Below are 15,410 nucleotides of genomic sequence, written 5' to 3'. Positions count from 1 at the left end.
CGGACAACTAGGTTATCTCGTGTCGCGATCAATATTTTATAACGAGTCGCATGTCGGGTCTTTGATGCGTCTTAAGTCGAATTCCAGTACCCACATCTGTAAGACTTTCACCGATGATATTTTGATTTTGCTTTCTTAAAGCTACTGATTGATATTTCGGTTTTTCATTTTTCGGATTTTATCTACCTTTCCACTGCTTAACACCCAAAAATGACGACCAGAAACTTTAATTCAGAGTCAAATTCGCAAATATTAATTAATCACTGCTGTTAAATACACGGCTACACACACACAAAAAAAAACCACATTGAAAGAAACAGCGACTGTCGGGCAGGATACGCCCACATTTTGCAAGAGATGGATAGAGAACAAGCTAAAAGCAAACGCGGTTTTTTTTGTACAATAATTCAGAAAGTTATGGTCTGAAATGCGCAAATATCAAAAGGGACTGAGATCTTTGGGATATAAAACCATGTTTTAACTTTCATAAAAATCGGATAAAAATTGTGACCTCTGGTGGGTCCACAACCTTCGTATTACATACTTTTACACAATCCGCGTACAAAGAACGGCCATTCTGTTGGGCAGTTTCATTTCAATTTTCCCAAAATTCGAATTCAACCTTCATTATGGTGGAATGGTGATATATTTAAGCGGTTTTTAAAATCGGAAAAAAATTGTGACCTGTTGGGCAGTTTCATTTCAATTTTCCCAAAATTCGAATTCAACCTTCATTATGGTGGAATGGTGATATATTTAAGCGGTTTTTAAAATCGGAAAAAAATTGTGACCTATAGAGAATCCGCAAGCTAAAAATGCAATTTTCGAACAATCAGGGGACATAAGTTACGTTCGGATATGCCCGATTATCAAAAGTGTGTAACGGTGATATATTCATACGTTTTTGTTGGGGTTTTTTTTAAATTGGATGAAAATTGTGACCTCAAGTAAAAAACGTGATTTTTTGTACAATCAAGGGCCATAATTCGGGAAGGAACCAAGATCTTTGTGTTATAAACGTGTATTTTCATCAAAATCGGATCAAAATTGTGATCTCTATTTGCGTATACGAGGGGTGGCCATTTTGTCCGGCAGTTTTGGCCCGATTTTCACGAAATTCGAACTCAACCAACATTACGGTGTAACGGTGATATATTCAAACGTTTTTTTTAAAAAAAAATCGGATAATAAGTGTGACCTCTAGAGGGGCCACAAGCTAAAAAAGCGATTTTTCGTATAATATCAGGGGCCATAATTCAGGAAGTTACGATCCGATATCGAAAGTAACCAAGATCTTTGGGCTAGAAACATGCATTTCAAGTTTTATCAACATCGGACCAAAATTGTGACTTCTAGAGGGTCCACAACCTTGATACACCATATATTTACACTATTTGCGTACGAGGGGCGGCCATTTTGTCCGGCAGTTTTGGCCCGATTTTCACGAAATTCGAACTCAACCAATATTACGGTGTAGCGGTGATATATTCAAACGTTTTTTTTTTTATTAAATCGGATAATAAGTGTGACTTCTAGACGGACCACAAGCTAAAAACGCGATTTTTCGTACAATGGCAATGAGACTACATGGGTGCAGGGTGCCACGTCCTCAAATCAATACTCCACATGGTGATCCCTGACTGGTGCCTATAGATTACAAACAGTAGGTATTTTAGAAAACTATTGTCGGCTATTTTTTTTTTGGGGGGGGGGGGGGGCATATTTACTTTAAATATAATTTTATTTAGGCCGGTTTATAAAAATTTTATGACCGCCCATACCCCAAATTCTTATCGAGTTCAAGTCATAGAGTTATAAATAGAACTAGAGGAGGTTCAATTACGTAAGACCTTGGCCAACTAATGGAAGCGGTCCACCATTTTGTAAGTGGGCAAGTTGACGTCCGCTGGAAATGGTAATGGTGAAAACGTGTGTTTTTAGTTGCTACAACCTTTTTCTAAGGATTTGGAGATAAGTTACCATTCGTAAGTTTATTTATTGGGCTTGCTCTCCAGATAAGAATATAGCATCACCGTTTGACATGACTTGTGGAATATGCCTAGCCTCGTTTTTCGAGTCCCTTATTACAAATAGCACTGAAACGCATTATGGTACACGATTCGTGTACCAATTGTAAAATGTTTATTTTGTCTTAAATATTGGATATCAGAAGGCCATATTTTCCCGGTAAGATCACAACATCAATGTTGATTTAAACCGACAAATAAATCGTGTTTTCAATGTCGAAGATTTTGGATGATATTGGGTTAGAGACTTAGCTACTTTAACGCCTAATTGACTATTGTCACAAACTAGGCAATTTCAGGACTATCATATTATGGTAGAATTTTATTATATTTCAATAATTCGCTTGTGCGTAGGGGTCTTTAGCAGTGGCAGAAAACCCACAAAGTTCGGCAGGCGACCCTACTCCTTGTCACAAACATTGTACAAGCTTGGGATGGAAACCACGTCATTTGACAGACCTTATGATCTGAAACGCGCGCATCAGACCACTCGACCACACCACACCCCGTTTTTTATTACTGTATATGATTGTTAGTAAACTAATTGTTTATTAATGTATAATATTGTTAATATAAACTAATTGGCTATTACTAATACTATTATATCATTATTATTATTTAAAGTAATTTTTATTACTGTATAAAATAATTATTGTAATACAATTGTTATTAAAACAGTTAATTAACTTGTTGACTCAGTTTTTGTTATAAATGTAATTTGATCTTTTATTTGATTATTGATTTAATCAATAAGGTAAGTAAAACAATAATAATTGTTTGCTGTTTTGGGGGTATTTTTTCCAAACTCAACATAATAAAATCTGCCCATTTCGAAATAATTGAAAATTTAATTAGGACAATTGAAATTCAGAGATATTTTCCACCAAAATATTTTTTAAAGAGTAGGCCTACCCTAAACAAACAATTACGGTACTAATTTTAAAAATAAATTAGTTATCAGTGCTAGTAGGCTACAGCATAACGTCCAGTTGGGCTCTACCCTAACCAGACCTAAAAGAAAAAAAATCCTTTTATTAATTTTTATTTTTAAATTTTCAAAATAAAAATTAATGAAAGCTCTTCTTTCTATGTTTTAATTAGATCTACTCCATGTCTTATTATGTTTTGGGGAAAAAAATCCTTGAACCTTGAAGTAGATTTAATTAACTTCATCCACCAATGGGCCTAACCAAAAAAAAACTTTTTCGGAATATAAAATTTCGTATTAGATTCTGAATGTAGTTTAGTATTACCATTCATTCACCACCATTGACGTTTGCCCCTCGATAGCCGCCATTTTGTTTCTCCTGAGCGAGACCATTCTATTAATAGACTCGAATAGGCTGAGCACGACAAGCGATATATAAATCTATGGTTCAAGGCGACGACTGTGAGTGTCTTTCTACGAGGCAATATGTAATATTATCTTATTAACTTTATAACGTGTACGCATCGGTGGTCTAGTGGTAGAATACTCGCCTGCCACGCGGGTGACCCGGGTTCGATTCCCGGTCGATGCACAGAATATTTTTACCTTATTGCTTGAACAGTTATCAACAAAATTTGAAGGAAACGGAAATCAAACCTGCTCAAATCTTATTTTAGCTACTAACTAGGACCAGAAAGACAACGAGCTATATTTGAAGAATAAATTTGTAAGTGTTAAAGGTAAGACAACTTATTACAGGAATTTGGTAGGTTTGTTTATCCGGTTTGTTTACTGTTAAAGGTAAGACAACTTATTACAGAAATTTGGTAGGTTTGTTTATCCGGTTTGTTTACTGTTATCGTTTATTGTTGCAGGAAATTGTGAATTTTGTCGAGGAAACTAACAACTGACACCACAAGACGTGAGAGTCGTGTATAATCGTCAAGTGATTATCGGCAGTCCCCGTAGCGCAGCGGATAGCGCGCTGGACTTCTAATCCAGAGGTCGCGGGTTCGAATCCCGCCGGGGATGATAGAGGCATGTCCTCATTTTTAGTATTTTTGGCTTCTTAGGTCAAACAGAGGTTCCCCATTTAACCTAGGCGGCTTTTTGAAAAGTAATTTAGCCCCACTCTATTTTACTTAGTAATTTGAGTTTATATGTACGGTGAGATTCTAGAAATAGAATACACTATTATTAGTATTAAATTAATATAATATTTTAAATGCCAATTTTTTTTTAAATGTTGTTAAGGAAAATCGTCCATGGCATGACCATGCCGGTACTGCGATAGGTGGTTTGGGGGAACGCGATTTAATTGGGGGTTAGTCTAAAGGAGGTTTACACACAACCATGGATATATCCTCCTAAGGATATCTTTTATAGGATTATCTCTTATAGGATTATCTATGCACACAACCTCCACTCAGAAAAAGTTAGGTTCTACCGAGACTCGAACTCGGATCGCTGGATTCAAAGTCCAGAGTGCTAACCATTACACCATAGAACCTGCTGGTTGCTCTGCCAATTATCATAGCTCAAGTTAAAAATAGTATCTACTCTTGTACAGTAGAACAGTAAAACCATGGACTTTCAGGCCCATGTAAAACAAACTCCATTCGATTTACTCACCTATCAAAAATGTACAGCTTGGACTAATTCAGGACATCTGAGGTGAACTCACAGCTACACGTAACTAATGAATGAAATTAACAAATTTCACTCAAAATTTGTAAACTGAAATATTGGCTTTGGGGACTGCACCACGCAAAACATAACAAACAAAATATAAGTTGAAATTCGTCAGTTCGTGGCCCCTTAGCTCAGTCGGTTAGAGCGCCGTGCTAATAACGCGGATGTCGTGGGTTCGACCCCCACAGGAGCCAAGTGTTATTTTTTTTTCCCGCTCTCCTCCGCCATTCCTCCAATATTATTATCAATTCAGTGAAATCAACGTAACGAGTTGTTTAGTTACAGCTATGACTGAAATGGGGTTTAACTATTTCTGCTCTGCCATTCAGACATTTAATAGTAAAAATAGTGGAGATAAATACAACTATAAACTTAGTCTGTTAATAATAATCTAACCAGCGTCGTTGGTTAATATCAAGGTTTACGACGTCACCAATAAAAGGTGAATAGGTCAGCGGATAATTATAATGCGTAATTGATAATAAGAAATAATCCCCATATTCCACAGTCGTCGTGGCCGAGTGGTTAAGGCGATGGACTAGAAATCCATTGGGGTCTCCCCGCATAGGTTCGAATCCTATCGGCGACGTAAACAATTTTTACTATTTTATTTATTATAGCAATAAAATGTTTTGCAAAGCTTAATATTTCAATTAATAAAAGGTTTTTCGAAATTAACGAAAACTAACCATAAATATGTGAAATAACTACGCAAAACAGTTAGGTTCTACCGAGACTCGAACTCGGATCGCTGGATTCAGAGTCCAGAGTGCTGACCATTACACCATAGAACCACGTCAGAGCCAAAGTATCATAAATTAATTAATCAATATTCTAGTTTCAAGCTTAATTGGAAAACTATAACAATTTAGGTGGGGTGGGGGATATTTTAGTCTTACACACTGGACCCTTTGTTCTGACTCGGGTGTTCAGTGTAGGATAAAGCATGAGACCGAGATTATGCTGGGGAAAGAAAGACTGAAGAAAATAACCCGAGAAAAAGAAAAACCGAGGCCGGGAGGCCGAGGGTTTTCTGTCGAGGGTTTTTTCTTAAGATTTTCTTCCCCAGCATAACCGAAGTCGAGGACTTTATCTTGCTTATAAACCGTCTATGTTTACATGTACACAAAATGAGAATATGCCAGAATTCCCAAAAGAAAAACCTTAGATCATGTTTTCTTATGGAGAAAAAAAACCCCTACCCTGGAAGAATAATCTGTTACAGGTTTAAAGAAAAACTTTCAGAAGAATAACCCCAAATTCCCCTCGACTTTCAGACCTCAAGTTATTCAGGGCATAGAATATACCCCAAAGATCAAAGATATTTGCCGTTACAGGTTTATAAAGTTACTGATCAACCTGTAATGTGTTGTTTTAGCACGTGCACAGGTGATCATTTGAGGAAAAGTAGTTCTTATAAATGAACACCCCAACATACTAACCCGGTGATTGTCAAAACAGACCATGCATTTTCGTGCGTGAACTGTATTGTAAATAACAAGAAATACCGTGTTAGTTACAAAATATAAATACATGCAGTTAAAACAATAAATAAATATTTTTTCAATGTAGATTGTGAAATAGTATCATTAGCTAGAAAACGCATCCAAAAGTATGAGGAACAAATACACAAAACCTAGCGAACTCGGATAAATTTCTGTTTGGCCATGTTTTAGATAATTTGTAATCTTGTAAAATACCTTTCCTACAACATCGCACATGCTATTTTTTTCGTACATGGTTATTTTGTTGCTGACAAATCGTGAATGTAAAACGTATTCCAGTCAATGCAGCATACCCCATTCACACCAAATAATTATTATATTATTCATTGGCCTGTTGTGGAATTTAAAGATAGGTTGCCAGACAACGAAACATACGCCCACAGCAGCTAAGTCGTCCGGGCAGTCAATAAGGGTGTCGCATATTTTTTCTTTTGTGGGGATGGAGAGAGAAATGGGGTTTAACGTTCACTCGACACAAAAGAGGTATTTCGGGACTAACATGGTTCAATTTTATTTCAATAATTCGTTTGGGCGTAGGGGTCTTTAGCAGTGGGAGGAAACCGGAGGACCCCGAGAAAACCCACGAGGTTGGACAGGCTACCCTACACCTGGTCAAGCACCACGCCAGTTGACTCAATGACAGACGTTATGATACAGCGCGCACGCGCTAACCATTCGGCCATCGAACCCCACTTGTCGGTAAGGAAAACATTTACAACACATAAAAATAAAAGTACGAATAACAACCCATTATGTAATTGTAATACTTGTTTGACTTCTAATTCTGCCCTATACTGACGTTGAGTACTCAAAACATTAAATATAAAGGGCCACAAATCTGGAAATCATTGAAAACCTTGAACCCCTCTGTCTCAGTCGATAACCCTTACTTACACACTGGACCCTTTGTTCTGACTCTGGTGTTCAAGTTACTGATCAGCCTGTAATGTGTTGTTTTAGCACGTGCGCTGGTGATCATTTGAGGAAAAGTAGGTGTTCATATAAATGAACACCCCAACATACTAACCCGGTGATTGTCAAAACAGACCATGCTTTTTCGTGCTTGCACTGTATTGTAAATAACAAGAACCTTCAACGCGTACATGTTTGATTCGGGGGTTTTTTTTTTGCTTTTTTTGTTTTTTTAAGTTTAAACTTCCAACCTGTTTATAAGTAGAAGAGCGCGCACAAGCATTGCACCAGATATAACCCTTCCAATTCCAACCTGTTTATAATAAGTAGATGAGCGCGCATGCATAATTAATTGCATTGCGGAAAATATTGAAATAACTCAATCGATGTTGCTGTCTTACAACCTTGATCCCTGCATTGGCCGAGAAAGTTCATCCAGATTTTCCGGCGTGGTTTCCCCCTTGTCAGTGATGCAGGACGGAGGGCCTGACAAGGACAGCTGTCTAGTCGTTCGGATGGGACGAAAAACCGAGGTCCCGTGTACACATTGGCGTGCACGTAAAAGACCCCTTGGCAGTTGGAATTCGATATAAGAGTAGGTCGTGGCGCCGCTGCCCGGGCAAAATTTCCTTCATAGCACACTGTATGGCGTATGCCCGTCTTCATTAGCCCAGGTTAGGAGCAGAACAGTAGGACGTTAAACCCCATTTCATTTCATTTCATTTCCTTACAGCCTTCTTTAGTGAGATCTAATGACGGTTATTGTACCGCAGGAGGCCGAAACATATTAAATGACAGGCCGCACGGACTTTTTTTAAACAGTATTTCGGATATTAATACTTGTACTATAAATAGAAAATACGTCAAAAATTTAGGGTAGTCTAGACCCCATAGACAATGTATCCCGATCCACGTAATATCGTTTGAAGTATATAAAATACAGGTATAACTTATTTTATAAACACGATTTCGTAACTCGTTTCTGAATGTCGATCGATAAAACGGCTCGAGCTTGGCAAAACCGATTTCTCACAATTTTTTTAAAAAAATGGTACCGTACATAAATCAGTTCTTGTTTGTTTTTTGCAAACAATTAAATCTATATTAAATAGGTATATTCAAGGTAAATTTCTGCTACATGTAGGTAGGCTATAGGCCTATCGCCCTTTTTGTAAACTTTTCCAGGTTACAAGTGCCTGTGGTGATAAGTACCTACCAAGGTCGGTAATAATTACGTGCAGGAATTCTAAATGTAAATCTTCTCAAGTTTAAATATCCCATCTTTCGTTATTCGAGACCACGTCTGTATAGACAAATATTCATAGAATAAATCTATTGTACGCGAGATTCTGCATTTAAAACTGCGAAAAGCACAAGAAATTTTCTGCGAACGCCTCTACTTTTTTTCTATTTTTTGTCTCACGATAAATTTAGCTTTACCCACAATTGTAAAACTTCACTGATATTACTACTACTAGATATAGTTAGTTTCTGCTTCCAGACTTGAAACATACTGACCTATACCATTATGTATGCAAGCTTGGCCATAATCATCTAATTAAATGAATCAAATAATAGAAGAAAACAAATCCATTATTACAAAAGCTTGCGTGTAATTGTTAACGTAAAGATTAATTAGGTTTGGGCTTGCATCAATCAAAACGGTAAATATAGGCTTACCTTATTGGCTTGGATGTAATCTATGACAAAATGAGACTACATTATACGATCAAAATTAGAAATACCTCAAACTGATTTATCTACTAATTCTAAAATATATAAACTATCAGGAGTTAAAATCGGTGCAAACAAGCAAATTAAACAACCAATCAATCAAAATAATGCAGTATGTGATAATGAACAAAATATTTTAGACACAATTCACCAATATTAGCAACAATTATATACATCTCAAAATATTGACGATATCCTAATAAACTCCTGTATTGAAAACAGTGACATAAATTCTCTAACACGGAAAAAGATAACCTATCAAATTCTATAACTAGAGAGAAGTTCTTATAAAGCTTAGAAGAAACCGTAGCCCGGGCATAATGGTATTCCATGTTATTTCTACATTTTAAATTCTTTGACACCATGGGATCCGACTAACAGAAGTAATAATCAACATCTTTTTACAGGGTGAATTATCAAAAACAATGAGAACTGGTATAATAACACTTAATTATAAGAATAAAGGCGACCACCGATTACTTAAGAACTATAGACCGATAAGATAAGATAAGATAAGATAATATGTTTATTGCATCAAAACAAGCCCGTTATGTGTCGACTATAAAATCATCACAAAAATACTAAGCACAACTTGTCTACGATATCACCTTAGGTGGAAGTGGACGAACGAACGAACGAACTAAGCACAAGAATCGATACAGTTATTAACAAATTAATCTCTAATACACAAACTGGAGCCGGATCAAATGAAACCAATTTTTGATACATTCAATTGATACACTCCTAAATTATATAAACACAAATGAGTCCAGTGCCTATATATTATCATTTAATCAAGAAAAAGCCTTCGATCGCATTAACTGCACAATTATATTTTTTTTTTTTTTAAAAAAACCGGGTTATTCATCCAGGGTAGGTTTTTGTTTTTGCATAAAAAAATATGATACAAGTTTTTTCTTACTGGAATTCTGGGATATGCTCATTTTACGTACATGTGAACATGACGGTTTATAAGCAAGATAAAGACCTCGACTTCGGTTATGCTGGGGAAGAAATACTTCAGAATAATCCCCGAAAGAAAAACCTTGCTTTTTCTCGGGTTCTTTTCCTCAGGATACGCGATACGGACCAGTACAGGAATTTACGCTTGCCAAAAGTCTCTAATATAATATCAATATCAGCTTTCCGCAATCTTTCGGTCCAGATTGATGCTACTTAGTCGAAAACTGTCAATGCGGTAATAGTCCAGGAGCTAATGACAAAATAATATGGTCATCAGTTACAAAAGGTTTGATCCCCCAAATTTGTAGCGGGTGTCGGTAGGAGTAAAAATCAATTGGTCAGATCGGGCCCTGCTGGGGCGTATAACCGCAGCAGCACCTTAAAGTAGCCCCCAGGGGGCCTAAAATTAGGTCATAAGTTACATGGCTAATACTTTGTAGGGACAATGTTATCCATAGTCGGAGTAAATATTTCACAAATCTAACCAAAATTTCCGGGGCTTTCCCCAAGTCAGACCACGCCCAATATCGCCACACGGGGCTAATAATATGGTCATCAGTTACATGGCTGAAACTTACCAGAAACGAAGATCCACACTTGGTAAATACAAGTTTCAAAAATCTAACCAAAAATTTGGGGGCTTTCCCCAAGTCAGATCGCTCTAAAGTATGTCCGACCACACCCTAAAAATGGGGCTTTTTATATGGTCATAAGTTACATGGCTGAAACTTACCAGAAACAAAGATCCATACTTGGTAAATACAATTTTCAAAAATCTAACCCAAATTTTGGGGGCTTTACCCAAGTCAGACCACTCTAAAGTATGTCCGACCACACCCTAAACATGGGCTTTTTTATATGGTCATAAGTTACATGGCTGAAACTTACTGGAAACAAAGATCCATACTTGGAAAACATATTTTTCACAAATCTAACCAGAAATGTTGGGGCTTTCCTCAAGTCAGATCGTCCTAAAGCCCACCTGGCCACGCCCTAAAAGTGGGACTTTTTATATGGACACCAGTTACATGGCTGTAACTTACCAGAAATATTGTTCCATGCATGAAAAATGTATTTTCGAAAATCTAACCATAAATGTGGGGGCTTTCCACAAGTCAGAAGGGCCTTAGAATTGCATCCCCACCCACCACCTCTATATAAATCATCTAAACATATTTACATTTTAAAAAGTGTGAAATGAAATAACAGTGTTGTAATATGTGTTTTATAACTTGGGTCTTGCAGTTCCCATGGTGATCATTAGAACAGGTTATCTCTGTGCCACCAAAAATGAACTTTTTTATCTCATAATATAAATAGTTTGTACAATATAATATTCTATAGGTATACATGTATTGTATATTAGTCTTCAGTTACAGTGTCTCATAGAGTACAATTATTTTGTTTTCTTCCACACAAAAAGTATGTAACTTTTACAGTCGGAACAAATTTCATTCATTTTGCAAGTTGAAGTCTAAGAACTTAATACAACATGGAAATTGAAAAAGACGATGGTAAAATCAATCCAATTGGTAATATAACTGAAATTTCCAAATATTCTGAATTAAGGCATAAAGTCAAGCAGTAATATATATAAGCATGTATATAAATTAGAGTAGATCCAGTACAAATATGTCCATGTTTACGGTAGATAAATACATACAAAAATACAAATACGTCAAGTTAGAAAAATCAACCATCCTTACTTCTTTATTCTGGTATACGGGGATCACAGTGGCTAAGTGGGTAAGGCGCTGGCTCGCTAGCCTGGAGGTCGGGGGTGTTCGATCCCTGCATTGGCCGAGAAAGTTCATCCAGATTTTCCGGCGCGATTCCCCTTGTCAGTCATGCAGGACGGAGGGCCTGACAAGGACAGCTGTCTAGTCATTCGGATGATACGAAAAACCCGAGGTCCCGTGTACACATTGGCGTGCACGTAAAAGATCCCTTGACAGTTGGAATTCGATATAAGATTGGCCGTAGTGCCGCTGTCCGGACAAAATTTCCCTCATAGCACACTGCATGGTGTATGCCTGTCTTCATTAGCCCAGTTCGGAGCAAAACAGTAGGACGTTAAACCCCATTTCATTTCATTTCATTCTGGTATACATCATATCGTACGAAGGCTGGTGCTCTCTTCATTCTAGCAATGGTGCCGATTCTTGTTTTTAAGAAAGGTACTCTACAAAACTGTCAAAAATTTTTGAAATCTGTAAAAAGTCACGTGTGAAGTATGCTGAAATTATGCCCCCAAAGTTGTATATGAGTTAACAGGATTTCATATGGAATGATGTAGAAGATTTACAGAGATATCTAAAATTCAAAAGAAACAGAATGATGAAGTACAAGAAAATGTCAATCCAAATTCCAATCCAAAATTGATGAGATCATGTTTAACATTGACTTCTGCATCCAGTTCAGGTGTGTTCGAGAAGGTCTGCCGGTTTTGCAGTAAATCAAACAGAAAACATCAAGGTCACAAACAGACAGTAATAACCTGTTTCACAAAGACAATCGAAAAAAATATTCAAGAATATGCAACAATTCTTCAGGATGAAAATATGCTTAAGAACATCCAAGATATAGATTTCATTGGCAAAGACATTCATTATCATGCAATGTGCAGAATAGAATATCAACACAGAGTTGAAAAGATGCGAGAAGTAAGCGGGTCATATGATAAAAGTGAATGACATGATACTAGGAATATACATACCAAAGCATTTGATGCTTTATGTAGTATTGTGACTGACATTATTCGGGAAAAACAAGAGGTCTACCTGTTAAATAAATTACTGCAATACTATCAGTCATGTTTATTAGAATTTGGTGGCGGAAACTATACAGAGTTAGGTATTTTGCTCAGCGATTTTTAGAACAAGCTGGTTAAATTCTTTGGTGAGAATATTTCAATTGACAGTGGGAATAAAAGATTTGGTAATATTGTCTTCAGTAAAGGTTTAAATGTTGATGACGCTGTTCGCAAGGCATCTGACAACGCCAGCGAAACTGAACATACAGTTCAGAACTTCAGAGTGTCACTTTCTTACTCCGATGAGAAATATTCAGTACGAAGAAAATGAAACTGCCTGAAAATTTAACCATACAACATATCATAAATGGTGAAATAGCAGTACCAGACATGGTTTCCCCTTTCTTTACACATCTACTAGTTGGTCCATACTCTAATTGTGGATAAAACAAAGTCAAGAGAATTAATTCCATTAGTCAGCATGTCATTTATTCTTTAACCAGGGGTGGGACTAAGCCATCAAAACACCTACAACAGGGTCTTTCAATGAAAAGTCTTAAAGGCAGTAAAAAAGTTATTGAGATTCTTAATCGTTTGGGACATACATAAAGTTACAATAGCATTGAGGGACTCGAAACAGAATTGACATTTACATCCAGTGAGCGCAACCAAGAAACACCCATTGGCATGATGGTGTCACCACACCTATCAACTTGGGTTACTTTTAAAAACTACGATAGATTTGTTGAAATTCTTTCTGGTAAAGACACTCTTCATGATACAGTAGGCATTCGGGATTTTGTTGAGACTGACCATCAATCACTAATAATTGCCTTGTTTTCTCTTGGTAAAAGTGAATTCATTCCTTCTGGAGTAAATAGTTATTGAAGGATTTGTTTGTTGTATCTATAGGATGCCTAAAAATGGATGTCTTTCTGGTATTAAAGGTATAGAAGCAAGCCCTTTGCCGCCATGCTCACAGGTATTAACTTTGAAAATCAAGAGAGCGAATTATATTTGTAGTGTCTGGATAAATGCTTCAAAGAATAATCTCCCCAATTTCCATCCAAAGAATAGAGGGTGGGTTTGAAATGATGATGGGGTGTATGAATTAAAGTGGTTTGATAGTGATGTTTCTCCCGTGTCAGTTGAGAGTATTTTCATAGATGAAGATAGTGACCAAGAGAGCAAGGACTCCGATGACGAATCAAACAATTCTTGTAGTGACGATGAAAGTGTGACAGATTAACTATTGGCATCACCCAGCCACACTTAGTCACTTATTTTAAATCATTTAAATGTTGTGCGTAACAAATATTTACCAATGAGGAGGAAGGATAACTAAAGTTATATGTATTAGAACTATAAATAGATTTCATAATTTCAGTAATTCATCACTGACTAACATTTTTTAAAATCCATTAGGTTGTTATTCATTATCGAAGATCGGGAACAGCAAAAACTATCGAATTCAAACCAAAGCAACTTGTGATGGAATACAGAACGTTTGAAGACATAAATTTAACATCAGTCCTAACTATCTATTCATAAGAGGTGTCGTGAATGGGATATGACATGCTTACTCTTCCTAAAACACTTGATACCATTGCTCATTTTAGGATTTCACATAGCTAATAAACATTTGTTCTATTCTTGTGCTATAATTTTGAATCTTGATGCGGTTTAACAATGTATTATTGATATTACATTATTATAAGCTTTATATAGAGGGGGTGGGTGGGGCTGCAATTTTAAGACCTGTCTGACTTGGGGAAAGCCCCCACATTTATGGTTAGATTTTCGAAAAATACATTTTTCATGCATGGAACAATATTTCTGGTAAGTTTCAGCCATGTAACTGATGACCATATAAAAAGTCCCACTTTTAGGGCGTGGCCAGGTGGGCTTTAGGACGATCTGACTTGAGGAAAGCCCCAACATTTTTGGTTAGATTTTTTAAAAATATGTTTTCCAAGTATGGATCTTTGTTTCCAGTAAGTTTCAGCCATGTAACTTATGACCATATAAAAAGCCCCATTTTTAGGGTGTGGTCGGACATACTTTAGGGCGATCTGACTTGGGGAAAGCCCCCAAAGTTTTGGTTAGATTTTTGAAAATTGTATTTACCAAGTATGGATCTTTGTTTCTGGTAAGTTTCAGCCATGTAACTTATGACCATATAAAAAGCCCCATTTTTAGGGTGTGGTCGGACATACTTTAGAGCGATCTGACTTGGGGAAAGCCCCCAAATTTTTGGTTAGATTTTTGAAAATTGTATTTACCAAGTGAGGATCTTCGTTTCTGGTAAGTTTCAGCCATGTAACTGATGACCATATTATTAGCCCCGTGAGGCGATATTGGGCGTGGTCTGACTTGGGGAAAGCCCCGGAAATTTTGGTTAGATTTGTGAAATATTTACTCCGACTATGGATACCATTGTCCCTACAAAGTTTCAGCCATGTAACTTATGACCTAATTTTAGGCCCCCTGGGAGCTACTTTAAGGTGCTGCTGCGGCTATACGCCCCAGCAGTGCCCGATCTGACCAACTGATTTTTACTCCTACCAACACCTGCTACCAATTTGGGGGATCAAACCTTTTGTAACTGATGACCATATTATTTTGTCATTAGCTCCTGGACTATAAAGGCCACATACCTTAAAGATGCATTATATAGTTTTAAAATAGATAATATGAATATATTGAAAATGTCAATCAAATTTCTTTACTGAGCGAAGTTATGAATGGTTAAAGATTTTGTCCAAACAGCCCTGATTGTCAAGTACCATTGCTACGATAATGAAGTCTATTGTCCATAACGTTAAATTATTAAATGCCGCGATTGTTCTAATCCATTTTTCAAGTGATATATTAAAATATATCGTGTAATGTCTAAA

At 36.7% G+C, this 15,410-nt stretch overlaps 6 non-coding genes across 6 annotated transcripts; 4 read left to right on the top strand and 2 right to left on the bottom strand.

Moving 5' to 3' along the window:
• Window positions 1-3,476: 3,476 nt before the first annotated feature.
• Window positions 3,477-3,547, top strand: Trnag-gcc (transfer RNA glycine (anticodon GCC)). The gene has a single exon. It is a non-coding gene; the product is annotated as a tRNA-Gly (tRNA).
• Window positions 3,548-3,914: 367 nt separating this feature from the next.
• Window positions 3,915-3,987, top strand: Trnar-ucu (transfer RNA arginine (anticodon UCU)). Its single transcript has one exon. It is a non-coding gene; the product is annotated as a tRNA-Arg (tRNA).
• A 406-nt stretch (window positions 3,988-4,393) lies between these two features.
• Window positions 4,394-4,465, bottom strand: Trnaq-uug (transfer RNA glutamine (anticodon UUG)). Its single transcript has one exon. It is a non-coding gene; the product is annotated as a tRNA-Gln (tRNA).
• A 302-nt stretch (window positions 4,466-4,767) lies between these two features.
• Trnai-aau (transfer RNA isoleucine (anticodon AAU)) lies at window positions 4,768-4,841 on the top strand. Its single transcript has one exon. It is a non-coding gene; the product is annotated as a tRNA-Ile (tRNA).
• Window positions 4,842-5,154: 313 nt separating this feature from the next.
• On the top strand, window positions 5,155-5,236 carry Trnas-aga (transfer RNA serine (anticodon AGA)). Its single transcript has one exon. It is a non-coding gene; the product is annotated as a tRNA-Ser (tRNA).
• Window positions 5,237-5,369: 133 nt separating this feature from the next.
• Trnaq-cug (transfer RNA glutamine (anticodon CUG)) lies at window positions 5,370-5,441 on the bottom strand. The gene has a single exon. It is a non-coding gene; the product is annotated as a tRNA-Gln (tRNA).
• Window positions 5,442-15,410: the final 9,969 nt, after the last annotated feature.

This window comes from Patella vulgata, chromosome 1 (assembly GCF_932274485.2).
Source record: "Patella vulgata chromosome 1, xgPatVulg1.2, whole genome shotgun sequence".
In the NCBI taxonomy this organism is placed as follows: domain Eukaryota; kingdom Metazoa; phylum Mollusca; class Gastropoda; family Patellidae; genus Patella; species Patella vulgata.
The sequence above is the reverse complement of the archived record's forward strand: the minus strand, read 5'-3'. Positions and strand labels throughout refer to the sequence as shown.